The sequence below is a fragment of the Diadema antillarum genome, unplaced genomic scaffold, assembly GCF_040938485.1.
Source record: "Diadema antillarum isolate AM-2024a unplaced genomic scaffold, OU_Dant_1.0 seq00001455_RagTag, whole genome shotgun sequence".
NCBI classification, from domain to species: domain Eukaryota; kingdom Metazoa; phylum Echinodermata; class Echinoidea; order Diadematoida; family Diadematidae; genus Diadema; species Diadema antillarum.
The window spans coordinates 149,156-163,194 of NW_027272201.1; positions in this window are offsets into that span (position 1 = coordinate 149,156).

Below are 14,039 nucleotides of genomic sequence, written 5' to 3' on the forward strand. Positions count from 1 at the left end.
GCTGCTATCCTTTGATTATCTTAATTCGCTTCCACACCTGTTTGCGAATACTTATTCACACCTGTTCGCGAGTACTTATTTTTCTCCCTGCTCCGCTTCGTTTCCCTCCTTTTCATGATCCCTATGTTGGTCTCTTCTCTCTCCCCCTCTCTCTTGTATTTTCTGGTTGTCCTCTTTTTATTTCTTATCCGCTTCCACACCTGTTCGCGAATATTCATTCCAACGTCTCCTATTTAACTCCCTTGATTTTTTTTTCTCACTCTCTTCTCGAATACTGATAGCCTTGATTTTTTTTTATCATGACACATTACGATGTTCGCATTAGGCTGCGTTTTTCCCCCTTCACTTTATTTGCAGTAGGATGAAATTGATTTAAATATCTGTGTATGACTGCATTCATTTTTAGTAACTGGTTTTTTACTCCAATATTTATCTATCAATATGATAACATTTAAAGTTTTTTAATGTGTGAATTATGTATAATGAATTTTATCGTATGTACATTGTATGTGAGGGTGTGTGCAATTTCTCTTCAGGTGATGCCTTATCTTTGTTGTTATTATTGGTGCTATCAATTTTTATGATAATGTGATTATAGTTTGTCTTTTTTTCGGGGGGGTGGGGGTGTCCATATGAATCAGTTGTGCAAAATGTCAGTTTGTTTTATTTCTTTTCTTTATGTCTCCCTGTTGTAAAGCTGTAAAGTTTGATGTAAGCCAAATATGGTTAGTCTTCAGACTTTTATTTGGTGTTTTTTAATAAAACCGAAATTGAATTGAATTGAAAAAAAAAATATATATATATATATATATTCAACACTTGAGAAAGAGCGAGTCGCTCGAAAATTTGTGTGCAGAAATAAACCGTTGGTGAATACAGTATGAACTTTGTTCCAGTTCTGTTTTTTTTTATCTTATATATATATCATCGAGTTTGTAAATAAATAAAAGAACATGTACTCTCCCGAAACATCATGGCCCTTTAATCTTTCAAATTAACTATACCTACAACAATTTTTCTTTTAATGTCAACTCCTTCTGTTTCCTCCATTTTGTTGGGTTATTACTGTGGTTATAGGGCACACCCTATGTAGAATGTGGTTTTAAAAAAAATAAATGTATGTTTGTCATGCACTGCCAAGTATGCAGACAATCTCTTGCGTGCTTGTGGCCAAAATCTGAAGTATGCAGCATCTAATTAGGTAGACGTGAATGGCTATCACTTTCATTTTGCACGTGTGTTCATAAATGTTGGTATACAATATTAGAATCCTCATGTTGTTTTGGAAGTGGTGGTGATGGTGGTACGGGGTGTTGGGAGTGGGGTTGACGATGTTTTCAGAACAATTGCTGTCAAGATAAATAGGAAGTACAGGCACTGTTGTTGGTTAAGTTTTCGATAAATCTCTTGGATCATTCTCACATTGGCGTATATGGACACAGCATTTGTGCCCGAGCCAACATTTTTTTTTTTTTTTTTGACAGTCAACTGCTTACTGTGGGTGACATTTGTTTTATCACTTTGATTCTCCTGTCTGACTGAAGTACAGGTGTCTTAGACACGATCACAATCGACCCGTTCACGCACTCTATATTGATGATTTTCAAAAATACCTTGTTGCATAATGATACGAGAATCTTTAGACACAAGCACACACACACTCACATACACGCACGCACGCACACACACACACTTACACCCACACACACAAAACGAAAATGGTGCACTGCAATATAGCACTGGCATTTCCTAGGGTTTGTATGAAGTGAAATGCACATACCGTGCTCGTTTCATTTCCGTGTAATTATTCTTGCCAGCAATTCTACATTCAAAAAAATAGGGTACATTTGAGGGAAAATATGCCGAGGTTTTGGAGATCTGGCAGTATGAACCGTCTTATCATCCGTCAGAGTTACATAAAACAGATTAATTTAGCGGATATTTTGTCAAGAAAGAAACAAAAATAATTTGACACACTGACAAGGATCATTATACGTCAATTCACATTTCCGTTGAACTTTGGATTCAAAGCAGTAATCCCCTTTTCCATGATCACTATCACCAACACCACCATAGCCACCACCACCATCATCACCATCATCACCATCATCATCCCCATTATCATCACCATCGTCATGATCATCACCATCGTCACCATCATCATCATCACCATTATCATCATGGTCTGGTGTGTCCTCCAGAACCGAAAAGGATCTGAAGAGCTCATTTGCAAAAGGGGTTAGATCCATTTTTGATGAAAATTGAGTTATTAGCATCACTGCACAGAATTTCATTGGAGTTAGTTACAGTGAAAATTTCAAATCCAGACAAACATTTAGATAGAAATTATAGCAAAATTAGATTTTGATTTTCCATACATTTGTGTACAAATTCTCACAAACAAACCAGTTTTTCTCTAAAGTACTAAAAGTGGATCTAGCCCCTTTTGCAAATAAACTCCTCATATATAGAGCAAAACCGAAAATAATAATAATGATAAAACTGTAATACTCCATTTGTAAATTGTAATACATGTATTATGCTTCAAGATCTGCGAAATTTGTGGTCCATTGAACATCTTTCTCCATCTTTGAAATAAGGATTGCTTGGGCAAACTTTTATATGGGCATAAAGAATTCTCATATTTCTTTTTGAAACAATGTCACTTTTTGGAAATGTGCGGTCTGAACAAGCCTACTTGCACCCTCTCGATATATGCATATTATTGGTTGCATTTCACACTAATATTTACATAGAATATTTGAGAGCATCAGGTCTTTGTCTCTGATAGACGATAGTAGACCATCTTGATCTTACTATCAGACAGGTTATCAGTGAAGTTCAAATACAGGTCTCGTTACTCGGGTATTTCAGTTATTGCCCTAGAATGGTGTGGTTAATCGACGAATTGAATGATATGGAAATAGAACAGCACGAATTACACATTACTTCAGTGCTCAGTACAGTGAAAGTAAACACATTTAAACAATAATCAATTCAATAATTGCGTGTAAGATCATGCCAGCTTCGTTTTATTTCTCAATTGTTTCTCTTTCACGCTTTTTTTTACAGGTTAACTTGAAAGGGAAACAACCTAAAAAATAGTTATTGATAAGAGGACAAGGTTAATAATGATGATAATGATAATAATACCAATCTATAAAGCGCAAAATCTATAGACATAATAATATTCTTTTGCGTTGCAAAAAGCTTCTGATGTACTTGATGATAATAAGCAGCTAAATGAAAAGATGAGTTTTGAGTCGTGATTTAAAGACAGTTGGGGATTTCCTGACTTCTAATGGTAGGCCATTCCAGAGTTTGGGAGCTGCACAGACAAATGATCTGTCTCCTAATGTTATTTTTGTTTTACATGTTGGAATTTGTAAGAGAAGAGTGTCCTTGAAACTGCGCAAGTTATGAGTATGATTGAGATTTAACATACAAGGATAAAAAAATAACAAATTGCCTGTGCCACCAGATGTAATAAAAAATGACAGTGGCATTCTTTATTGTATCTACGTCGCTGAAAATTGAAACGCCGTCTCTGGTAATATATATGAAAAATCATATTTTCACGTATCATGCACATAAATGATATTACTTATCATCCATAGCAAGACTTGGGGGGGGGGGGGGCACCAACTTTGATGTGATTAACGGACCAAAACTGTGGGACTATGAGCTGTTAAAGGGGCACAGTGTTACCCGTCCACGACTAACGCGTGCGCATGCATAAACGCAGCGTCAAAAAGTTGCAGGTTTGGGCAAAACATACTTTTTTAAATTTCATAATTGGGGCACTTAGGAGTGGAATTTCAGAAAACGTTTTGCATATCTAAATACATCAGAATTCATTCTTCAATGTGGCTGTGAAAACTCAACTTTGGTATTTTACGCTCTAACGGTCCTTTCTTTTTGTCGCGTCACGGCCCATAGTAAAGAATATTATATATTATTTGGGGGTGGGGTCAGGATGGAGGATATAGATCGTACTATCAAGTAAAACAATGAGGTTGAATTCAGGTTGCTTGTATGCTCCTCCACAGCGAATGACGGTGATCGCAACTGCGTGACTGACATGATCTGCGAGTGATGTCACCACGTTTCCATTTTGAAATGATTTTTTTTGGCATTTCCTACGAAGGATATCCATGGAAGGGGGAGGGTGAAGATGAGATGGAATTCACCATGGACCTAATACACATGGACATTCATCGTATCGTTAATCAATTCATGCGCCCGTACATCTCAAAAGCGCCACAAAGACATTTTCAGCATGCTTCACTGCAGCTTTGATCCCATGATCGTCACCGCCAGCAAGCCGGGAGAAGAACAAGACGGAGATTCGAGAAATCTAAAACTATATGCGCAGAAGAAAATAACTCACAAAAATCAAGTAAAGTGAATGTGCAGTTGTGGTGTATGTTAGGAAATTATACCTCAAACAGTTTCGCTTGGGAGAAGCAGGCAGTTTTTAAAAGAAAGCTAACATTTTGGCAGAATGATTGTCATTTGTGATCTCAATATTTTACTTTTCTCCAGCTTATTCCAGAGCTAAAAGGGACGGTAATGGTAGAGAACAGATATATCTTGCCATTAGGCAAGGTCTTATGCGTGTGCGAAAATATGCAAATCAGCAAATTAATTACCCATCTTTTGGCACAAATTTTTTCATGATCTCACGTTTGCTGCTCCTCATCATCTGTATTTATTCAAAGATATTTCCGTCTGAAAAAGGCACATCAGCGAAACAAGACTGAAATGAGGGAAACGATCCTTTTGTTAGTGACGATACATGATCACGCAATCGTAATTGTCCAGGCACCTGAATGTACTCATCAAGATGCACCTAATCAGGTGTCGGTGACGATCATTACATCAAAGAAAGACTGCCGTGAACAGTCCATTTACGTATATTGGGGCCATGAATTCACCAAGGGGAATGGAAGGGGCACTCTGCAAAAGAATTAATGATTCAAATATTTCATCAGCCTAAAAGGCTCGTTTATAATTTCAACGCAGCTTGCAGTCATACGCAGGGTAATCTACCAGTCTTCAAACAATACATGGATGATTTTTTCTTTGTTTTGCTAAACCATTAGTACACACGTATACAGAGACTTTTCCATGCTTATATATTTCATTGAGATACCTGTCTAAGTATTCTTTGAAATCATCGTTGCCATGACAACCATAAAATGAGAGTTGCACTTGAAATTCCTAACGAATTTGGGCTTTCAGTATGAAACTAGCATCAGAGAAATATATCGTTAGATATGGCAACAGAATGTATCCGATTGAGAAGTGTATGTGTGCATGTGTGTGTGTGTGTGTGTATGTATCCCTACTTGTGTGTGTACAATATGCACATTGTATATTCATATGTCTGTTTGTGTTTGATTGTATGTAGGCCTGTGTGTGAGGACAGACAGGAAGATGATAAGGGACCACGTTGTTTGTTTTGCATGTCAAATGTACACATATAAGTAACGTTTGAATTGCTATTTTTGTGTCCTCTCTGCAAGTGAAAAGGTCTATAAACAAGCTTTATATTCTTAAAAGTTGTATGCATGAGTGTTTGGCTGAGTGAGATACTGCTGAAAAGATACGAAGAGGGCTATGGTTTCAAATGAATGCAGCCATATTTGTACAGGCCTTACGGCACATCCAGGCACTGTTACACATCCAAGATGTATATGAATGTATTTTTGTGCTAATTTAAAGGAGACCTCCGGATGATTTTTCAGATTTTTACATTTGAACAGCTATAGATTAGTTATACTGAGGACAGAGTTTCAGAATTTATGATAGCTGGGATGAAGTATATGAATATTTTTCAAATTCATAACAAATTGCAATGAACAAGGATGATGACATAGTAGAGTCACCATAAGAATGCACGAGTTGGGGCTCAAGGAAGCAAAACAAAAGAAGAAGGCATGCATAGATTATACACAGGTGAACTCACAAGCAAGCATTATTGTAATGGAATTACACTACTACATTTCTGAAATATGTGAACCTCTATGTCATCATCCTTGTTCAGTGTAATTTGTTTCAGGTTTTTCAAAGTATTGTTTCTCTGCTCACGAACTGCAATAAATTCCACAAAGCTATACATGGAGCTGTTGATTTATGTACTACATGGTGTGAAATTATTGAAATCATCTGGAATGCCCCTTTAAGTAGGCTGGAGTTAATCATGGCTTTTTAACCCTTCTTTTACAATACATTACAAGAGTAAACTAGAATTATGCCAATGGGGAATGGATACTCCAATTATACATTCATTTGAACATACATCTGCGAACACATACACGCATACATACATGTGTACAAAGAAGTACACCGCATGCACTACGCAAACAAAACTGCAACATACATAATTATTCACACATACTTCCAAGACAGTATCAAAATGAAAATGAAAAAGAAATACATAAAGAATTGTAGGCACATGCTCCATGTGGAATTTGTTGGAATAAAGTGTTAATTCACTTGCAACACTTTAATCTCTGCCACAAATGGATCTCAACTCCTTATATGGGACTCCAAAAAGATGGATGCAATTTCCACTAAAAGCACATACAGAATGAAGTAGTCTACAAGTAAAATTCAATAGACAAAGTAATGGAATTCAACTATGTACCTTAACTATTCCCATTGCTATGTGAAAAGCTGAGGTAATGTTAATGTCTGCTCCCAGAAACATGAAAAGAAAAAGTCAAACATAACTCTTATTTATGCCATGTTGTCATGCCCCCCTTAAGAAAGAGCAACATAATCTATTCACCAAAAAGTTCCAGTGATTCTCAAGTGGAAAGTTTTAAATGAGATTTCTGTTGGTTTCCATGCTTCCCATAGCCTGATGAAATTACAATATTCACATTACATTAATATCAGCCCAAGCTCAACTACATGTGAAGAAGACTAAAGTCATTTCATGTATCCTTTTTTTTTCTGATATTAGACACAGAAAAACAGAAAAGAAGAAACATGAATGTCAACTGCTTCAGGATGAGGCTAGCTATTCAGTACAAGATTTCTCTCTCTTGGGCTCACTACCAAAAACTGGATGTTACATTGATATCGACCACAGTGTACTAATACTTGAGCTGACTAAATCGCAATATCATCTGCACATTATTGGTAAGCTGGCGGTAAAATCATTAGGCGGTGATGCTACAGTGGAAGTGAAGAGGAAACTACTATGCTTCTATAACATTTTTGAACAAGTCACCTGTGAATGCTTGCAATTGCACAGAGCCATTTATAAACAAATGTCAACAAAAGAAAATAAGTAAAAGATATGGTAATACTGGAAGAAAACCTAGGAATGTTTAAGTTATCTGAAGATGCATACGAAATTGTTACCGGTAAATTCATAGTAGAGTACTGACATGCCATGAGTATTCATATGATATTCCACAGCCAGCAGTGTCTTGAGGGCATGATAATCACACCTGCCTTCTTGTCAGCTACATTCAGTAATGTGGAAATTTTAAGCTAAACCAGCTGTACTAAAGTACAGTAGGTTTGTATCATAATGTGCAGCATTTATGCTGCACACATGCATGGAAACATGTTATCAACCATAATCAAAGTTTCCAAACCAAAAAGCAATACTATGCAAGCTTGCATATTGTCTAGAGTGAAATACAGTAGGAAACACAAAGTTGACAAGTATGTCAATAAGTTGAGGACGATACTTTATGGCTCTATCATGAGGCATCAGTCTCTTGGGCTGGGGACAGGTGACATCTTGGAAGAGGAAAGGTATGATGTGCTGGAAGATATTCATTGCACTCTCTGTCGAGTGTCGATAGTAGGTGTCATCCTGGCTGGGTAAATTCTTGTTTTGAGGAACCGCTCCAGCTGACTTGAGTAAACCAAATCTTTCTCTCTTTCTTTCTTTCTTTCTTGTTATCACAGAAAACTGTTGCAAACTCCTCAAGGCTTTCACAGTCAGACCTAGAAATAATGAATATTTGAATATTTTGAATGATAATATTATTCAATTTCTTCAAAGGTTTAAGGTCATACTCAATACTAAAGTGCCACTAAAGAAGAAAAGGAACCATGCAGGTTACAGAAATGGAGTAATTAAGACAGATCAAATCAAATTTGAAATGTAAACTCAAGGAATCAGTTCTATACCTCAGCAGCCGGTGCAAGATGCATCGTAATAAAAGCATATTATGCAATTACCAAAAATATGACTGTATGATTGTGTCTTCTGATTTGGTTTACAGATTTATGTATTCATAGTGAATGAAAAGTGTATGCCATAATAACATTTTTTAAATTCAAATCATGGTTATAGTTCTACTTTACAGTCATAAGGTTGTTACTAAATTCAGCATTCGATATCATTACAGCATTATTATAGTGCCTAAGGTAATTAGCTGGTGCACAGCACAATACAAACCTGCAATTATAGTTGTTTGATCCTGCCAAATCCTTTTTCTACCAGCAACCGATTACATCTCCTCTCCATCTGACGGTATTCCAGTTCTGTGTGCAGCCTAGGGTTGTCTGCTTGTTCAGGTATACTAGCGCAGCCAAGTTTTTATTCTGCCCTGAAATATGAAAACAAATGCGTAGTCTGATAAATGTGGGTTTGAAGGGTGGACTGTACAGTGGGATTTTTAAAATCAAAATAGTGGTATTGTTGGATTGTCCTTTAATTGGGCTTGTCCTTTGATACTTCAACCTCATAAAGGTTCGTAGGTAACTGGTTAGTACGCTGCAGTCCCTTTTTTATTTTGTTTTTAAGTTAGTACAATCATGTGTTCAACAAGACTAAGTTACACAGACAGTCTTGAATCTACAACAAATATTCTGCATTTGTATCATTTAGACCTAATTTGATTTACCAATGTAGATTTAAGTTATGCAGTGAAAACTGCCAAGGAGCAAATTAATGTAGTTGTAGGACTATCTTGCTGACATTACATAATCTCTAGTAGGCCTAACCTTGTTTGATTTCGGGTTCAGTATGTAACCAACAAACTTGCACAAGTCAAAGCTCGACCACGTGCAGCTGTAAGTTGTTGCCTGAACTAAAGAACACTCCGAAATTATCTTTACCGCTAAAACACAGGATTGCCAAGGACAGTTTGGATACTGGCAGTAGCTTATTATTTTTGACATTTGATATGAAAGGAGTGTTAAGATAAATGTCAGTAACAATGCCATACATCTACGCATCGTCAGACACAATGTACGGAAACTTCTAAAAGCGTCAGCAGATCCCCCCCCCCCAAAAAAAAAAACCCCAACAAACAAGGCAAGTGCCAAGTTGTGTCTCTCCCATTCGCGTAGAAGAAATTAATGTTAATCTAATTCCCGGAAATCCATTGACCCGCCTATGACCTTTGACCTAGTGGTGACCTTCAACTCCCCAAGGGACATTTACCATCCAAGTTTGGTCCCAAATGGACAAAGGGATAAAAAGTTAAGAGCCATAATCGAAATGCACCTTTAAAATTTAACATTGGACCCTAAAAGTTTGTTGACCCCTGTCTGTGACCTTTGAACTTGTGGTGACCTTCAACTCCCCAAGGGACATTTACCATCCAAGTTTGGTCACAAACGGACCTATATGGATCAAAAGTTATGACCCATAATAGAAACGCGCCATAAAAACTTAACATTGGGCTTTAAAAGTTCATTGACCCATGCTTGTGACCACTGACCTTGTGAAGACCATCCACTCCCCAAGGGACATCTACCATCCAAGTTAAATCACAAAATGGAGTTATGGATCAAAAGTTATGACCCATAATGGAAACGCGCCATAAAAACTTAACATTGGGCTCTAAAAGTTCGTTGACCCCTGCTTGTGACCTTTGACCTTGTGGTGACCTTCAACTCCCCAAGGGACATCTACCATCCAAGTTTAGTCACAAACGGACCTATGGATCAAAAGTTATGACCCATAATAGAAACACGCCATAAAGACTTAACATTGGGCTCTAAAAGTTCGTTGACCCATGCTTGTGACCTTTGACCTTGTGGTGATTATCCACTCCCCAAGGGACATCTACCATCCAAGTTTGGTCAAAAATGGAGATATGGATCAAAAGTTATGACCCATAATAGAAACGCGCCATTAAAACTTAATATTTGGCCCTAAAGTTCATTGACCCCTGCCTGTGAACTTTGACCTTGAGGTGACCTTCATATATGATGAAATGTGAAACTTTGCATGACCCCTCTTCCCTCGAAGTTTGATTGCAATTGAAGCCCAGAGTAAAGAGTTATTGAAGTTTTTGTAGCGTTACGGACAGACGACGGACGGACGGACGCCGCAGGCGATCCCTTAGTCTCCCCTCACCTCCGGTGGGCTCGACAAAAATGAAACATTTGGGACTGCGCTGAGCACAAACCTGTTCGAGCACGAAATTTAAAAATATTTTCCCCTCAATGCAGTATGCATTCAGCTTAAAAATGCACGATTGGGGACTCAAGGAAGCAGAACAAAAGGAGAAAGCATGCATGAAATTCTACTTAGGTGAACTTGGTAAGCACTTGGCATTGTAACGGGATGACATTGCTACGTTTCTGAAAATATGTGAGTCTCCATATGTCATCACCTTTGTTCAGTGTAATCGTTTTGATTTTTATGCCTCCGCCACGAAGTGTCGCCGGAGGCATTATGTTTTCGGGTTGTCCGTCCGTCCGTCCGTCCATCCTTCCGTCCGTAATCAATTTTGTGGACAGCGTATCTGAAAAATCGTTAGAGGTATCCTCATGAAACTTGGCATGTGTATGTATGAGTGAGCGAGGTTGTGCCTATCAGCTTTTGGGCGCATTTGCTTAAGGTCAAAGGTCAAAAGGTCAAGGTCAAATGCTCAGAATTTTTACTATTTCCCCCATATCTATGCAATGCATGAAGATATTTTCTGGAAACTTAGTGTATACATGAACTACCAAATATAGATTATCTAGAGAGAGATTCGGGTCGTGAGGTCAAAGGTCAAGTGAAATGTTAAAATTTCACTTTTTCTCCATATCTCACAGATGGTTCAAGGTATCTTCATGGAACTTAGTACATAATGCATGTACTGACTGGCAGTGATTATCTAGGGAATTTAGGGGTCATGGGTCAAAGATCAAGGGTCAAAAGTCAGGGTCAACTCCTCAAAATTTCACCATTTCTCTCATATTTATGCAATGCCTGCAGAATTTTTTTGAATACATGTATTACCCAATAGAGATTCTCTGGGAAGTTTTCTCTTTTTTTGCCAAAATGTAAAAGGTGAAGTGAAAATGCAAAATTTCCTTCCTTTATACACTTATAAAAGGGTCAAAAGTCGAGTAAAAAAATCGTCAAATCCCCAAATAACTGCACTCTTAGACAATAAAAGCCATTTATGCAATTCAACCTAGTTCAAGGAAAATGAACATGCAACACATTGTGACAAACCTTTCATATTAATATTTTGTTAATTATGTCAAACTTTCATCACACATTGTCAAGACATTGTACTATACACCTATTAGGAGAACCATGCATTATGACGGATGCATACCAGTCGCCATAGCGACATTTCTAGTTTTTAGAGTATTGATTTCTCTGCTCAAGGACCGCAATAAATTCCACAGATTTATTGATGGAGCCGTTAAGTGTTCCATAATGTGAAATTCTGCAAATCGTCTTGAATGCCTCCTTAAACTAAGTAGCCCAACACATTTTATTAGGACCTCTTTGTTTTGGGATATCTAAGCCATTTCACAACCAATTATTATCATATAAACTTTGAACTCCTCTTAAAATTAACTATTGTATTTTGTTTTCATATTCATCAGATGTTTCTCATTATCTCACAAAAAAGTGGAAATCTAAAGCCCCATTTCATTCAAGACTATACAATCTCTTTAAAGTATGATTAATAACAGCTGATTTATGCTCTGATAATGGCTCCCCTTTACTGTTCTGGCCGATAGTAGTGGTTCTTCGCACACACAAAGTGACAAGATGGAAGGAAAGGGAAGATATAAATACAATGGTTGTTATGATATATATATATATATATATATATATATATATATATATATATATATATGAATATGTGTTTTTTTGGGGGGGGGGGGGAGGAGGAGGATTGGAAGAATTCATTTTTTATGATATCAGGAATGGATGGCTTTTGTCCCATCACAGTAAAGCTGTGATCTTGACATGCTTCCGGCGAAATTAATAAAAATGATACTCGTCGCTGATAGATGTATCCTTCATAATAGCCGTTACCAGTAGTGATGAGCGTTTTAAGCTAATTAACAACTTATTGTCGATGGATTGTAAAATCCTCATCAGCAATTTGTGATAAATTGTCTCGCTCTCACACTTTTTTTGTTAGTTGCATGCCGCATCACGGAAAATTGGCGCGACTACAGAGCTTCTCTGTTTTTTGGAACACAAACGACATAATAGGCCTTCGTTATCGAAAAAAAAAATTAATCTTTTGACTTCAGAAGGACTTTTGTGAGAGTGAACACGAAAATACGCAGCCACTGCCCTTTCCCAAGATTGCCTGAGATTCAAGAAGTTTGTGAATGCGGTGCCGCGTCATGGTAAGTTGTCTTATTTCGACTCTTTGAAATAGTAGTTTAATAGTAGTTTCGGAGCATTTTTAAGTGCTTTAGTTTGTTTCCTGTGTGATTTTTCTGTGTGTTTCTCTTTGGCTATGATAAAATTCATTGCCACAATGAATTTGAGTTTGTGAAAGAGACTGATAACTTGTGATGGTTTATTTTCGGAATTATATGCTGCTCATTTATACAGTTTTAACAAGGATGGCGATTATGGTTGGTGTATAATGTTTAAATGTAAACCCCCCCCCCCCCCGAAAAACACGGGGTTTGTTTCATGCGCAACACATTCATCAGAACAACTGGAAATCACGCTAACAATTTGGCTGAGTTTGTATCAGATTCTATTACTAATGTACCAGTGACTACCGGGGCCGCAGAATTTCACAAGTCTATAAACCTGAATAGCATAAGAATAAGACACACGAGTCAAACACCTCCCATCGTGCTCGTCGTTGTTATCAATGCTAGCATTCTTATCATTCATCGGACCATGGACCTACTAAACATGGACATTCATCAAGTCAGAATTGTTCAAAACCTGAGTAAGATAAATAAATTGGCAATTTCCATGACTTTCATTTAAAAATACTGTTACCATGGCTACACTATGTTTGACATTTTAAACAAAAATGATGTTTACACAACTAGATCTATATAATTATAGTAGCCATCACATGAGCCAAATTTCAAGTCAAATGCTCAAAAACTGAGGGATCCGACAAATTACTGTAGCTAAATTCACAATATCATTGCATCACTTTCATTCAAAATGCTTGTTACCATATCAACACATTTTTCAACAATGACGAAAAGTATTCAATTTAGCTTCTCTAGGTAATAGAGTGGTAACATGGTCCAAATTAGAAGGCATATGCTAAAAAAAAAAATGAGAGAGTTAGCTAAATCTAAGATTTTGTATGATTTTTCATTCAAAATATATTGTTACCATGGCAACACATTCAATAATGACGAAAGATGATAGTGGTCAAACATGCCAAATTTCAAGCTAAATACTCAAAGACTGAGGGAGTAGCTAAATCCACAGTATTTTTCTACGATTTTCATTCATCATAATGCTGTTACCATGGCAACACATTGTTCAAGAATAACAGAAGAGTAAATTTGCACATGTATGTACTATGTACAGCGGTCATCACAAGTGCCAAATTTTAAGCAAAATGCTAAAAGACTCAAGAAGTTAATTAAATCCACAGTATTTTTGTATGATTTCTTTATTCAAAATATGTTGTTGACATGGCAACGCATTGTTCAACAATGACAAAAGATTAAATTTTTCATATCCCGATCCACATATAGTTTGTATGGGGGTATACAAGAATCATTTGGATGACGGATGGCCGAGTGGTCGGTAGGTCGGTCGGTCGGTCGGTCGGTCGGTCGGTCCGTTGCAAACAAAAAACAATCTTGTGGATCGAACT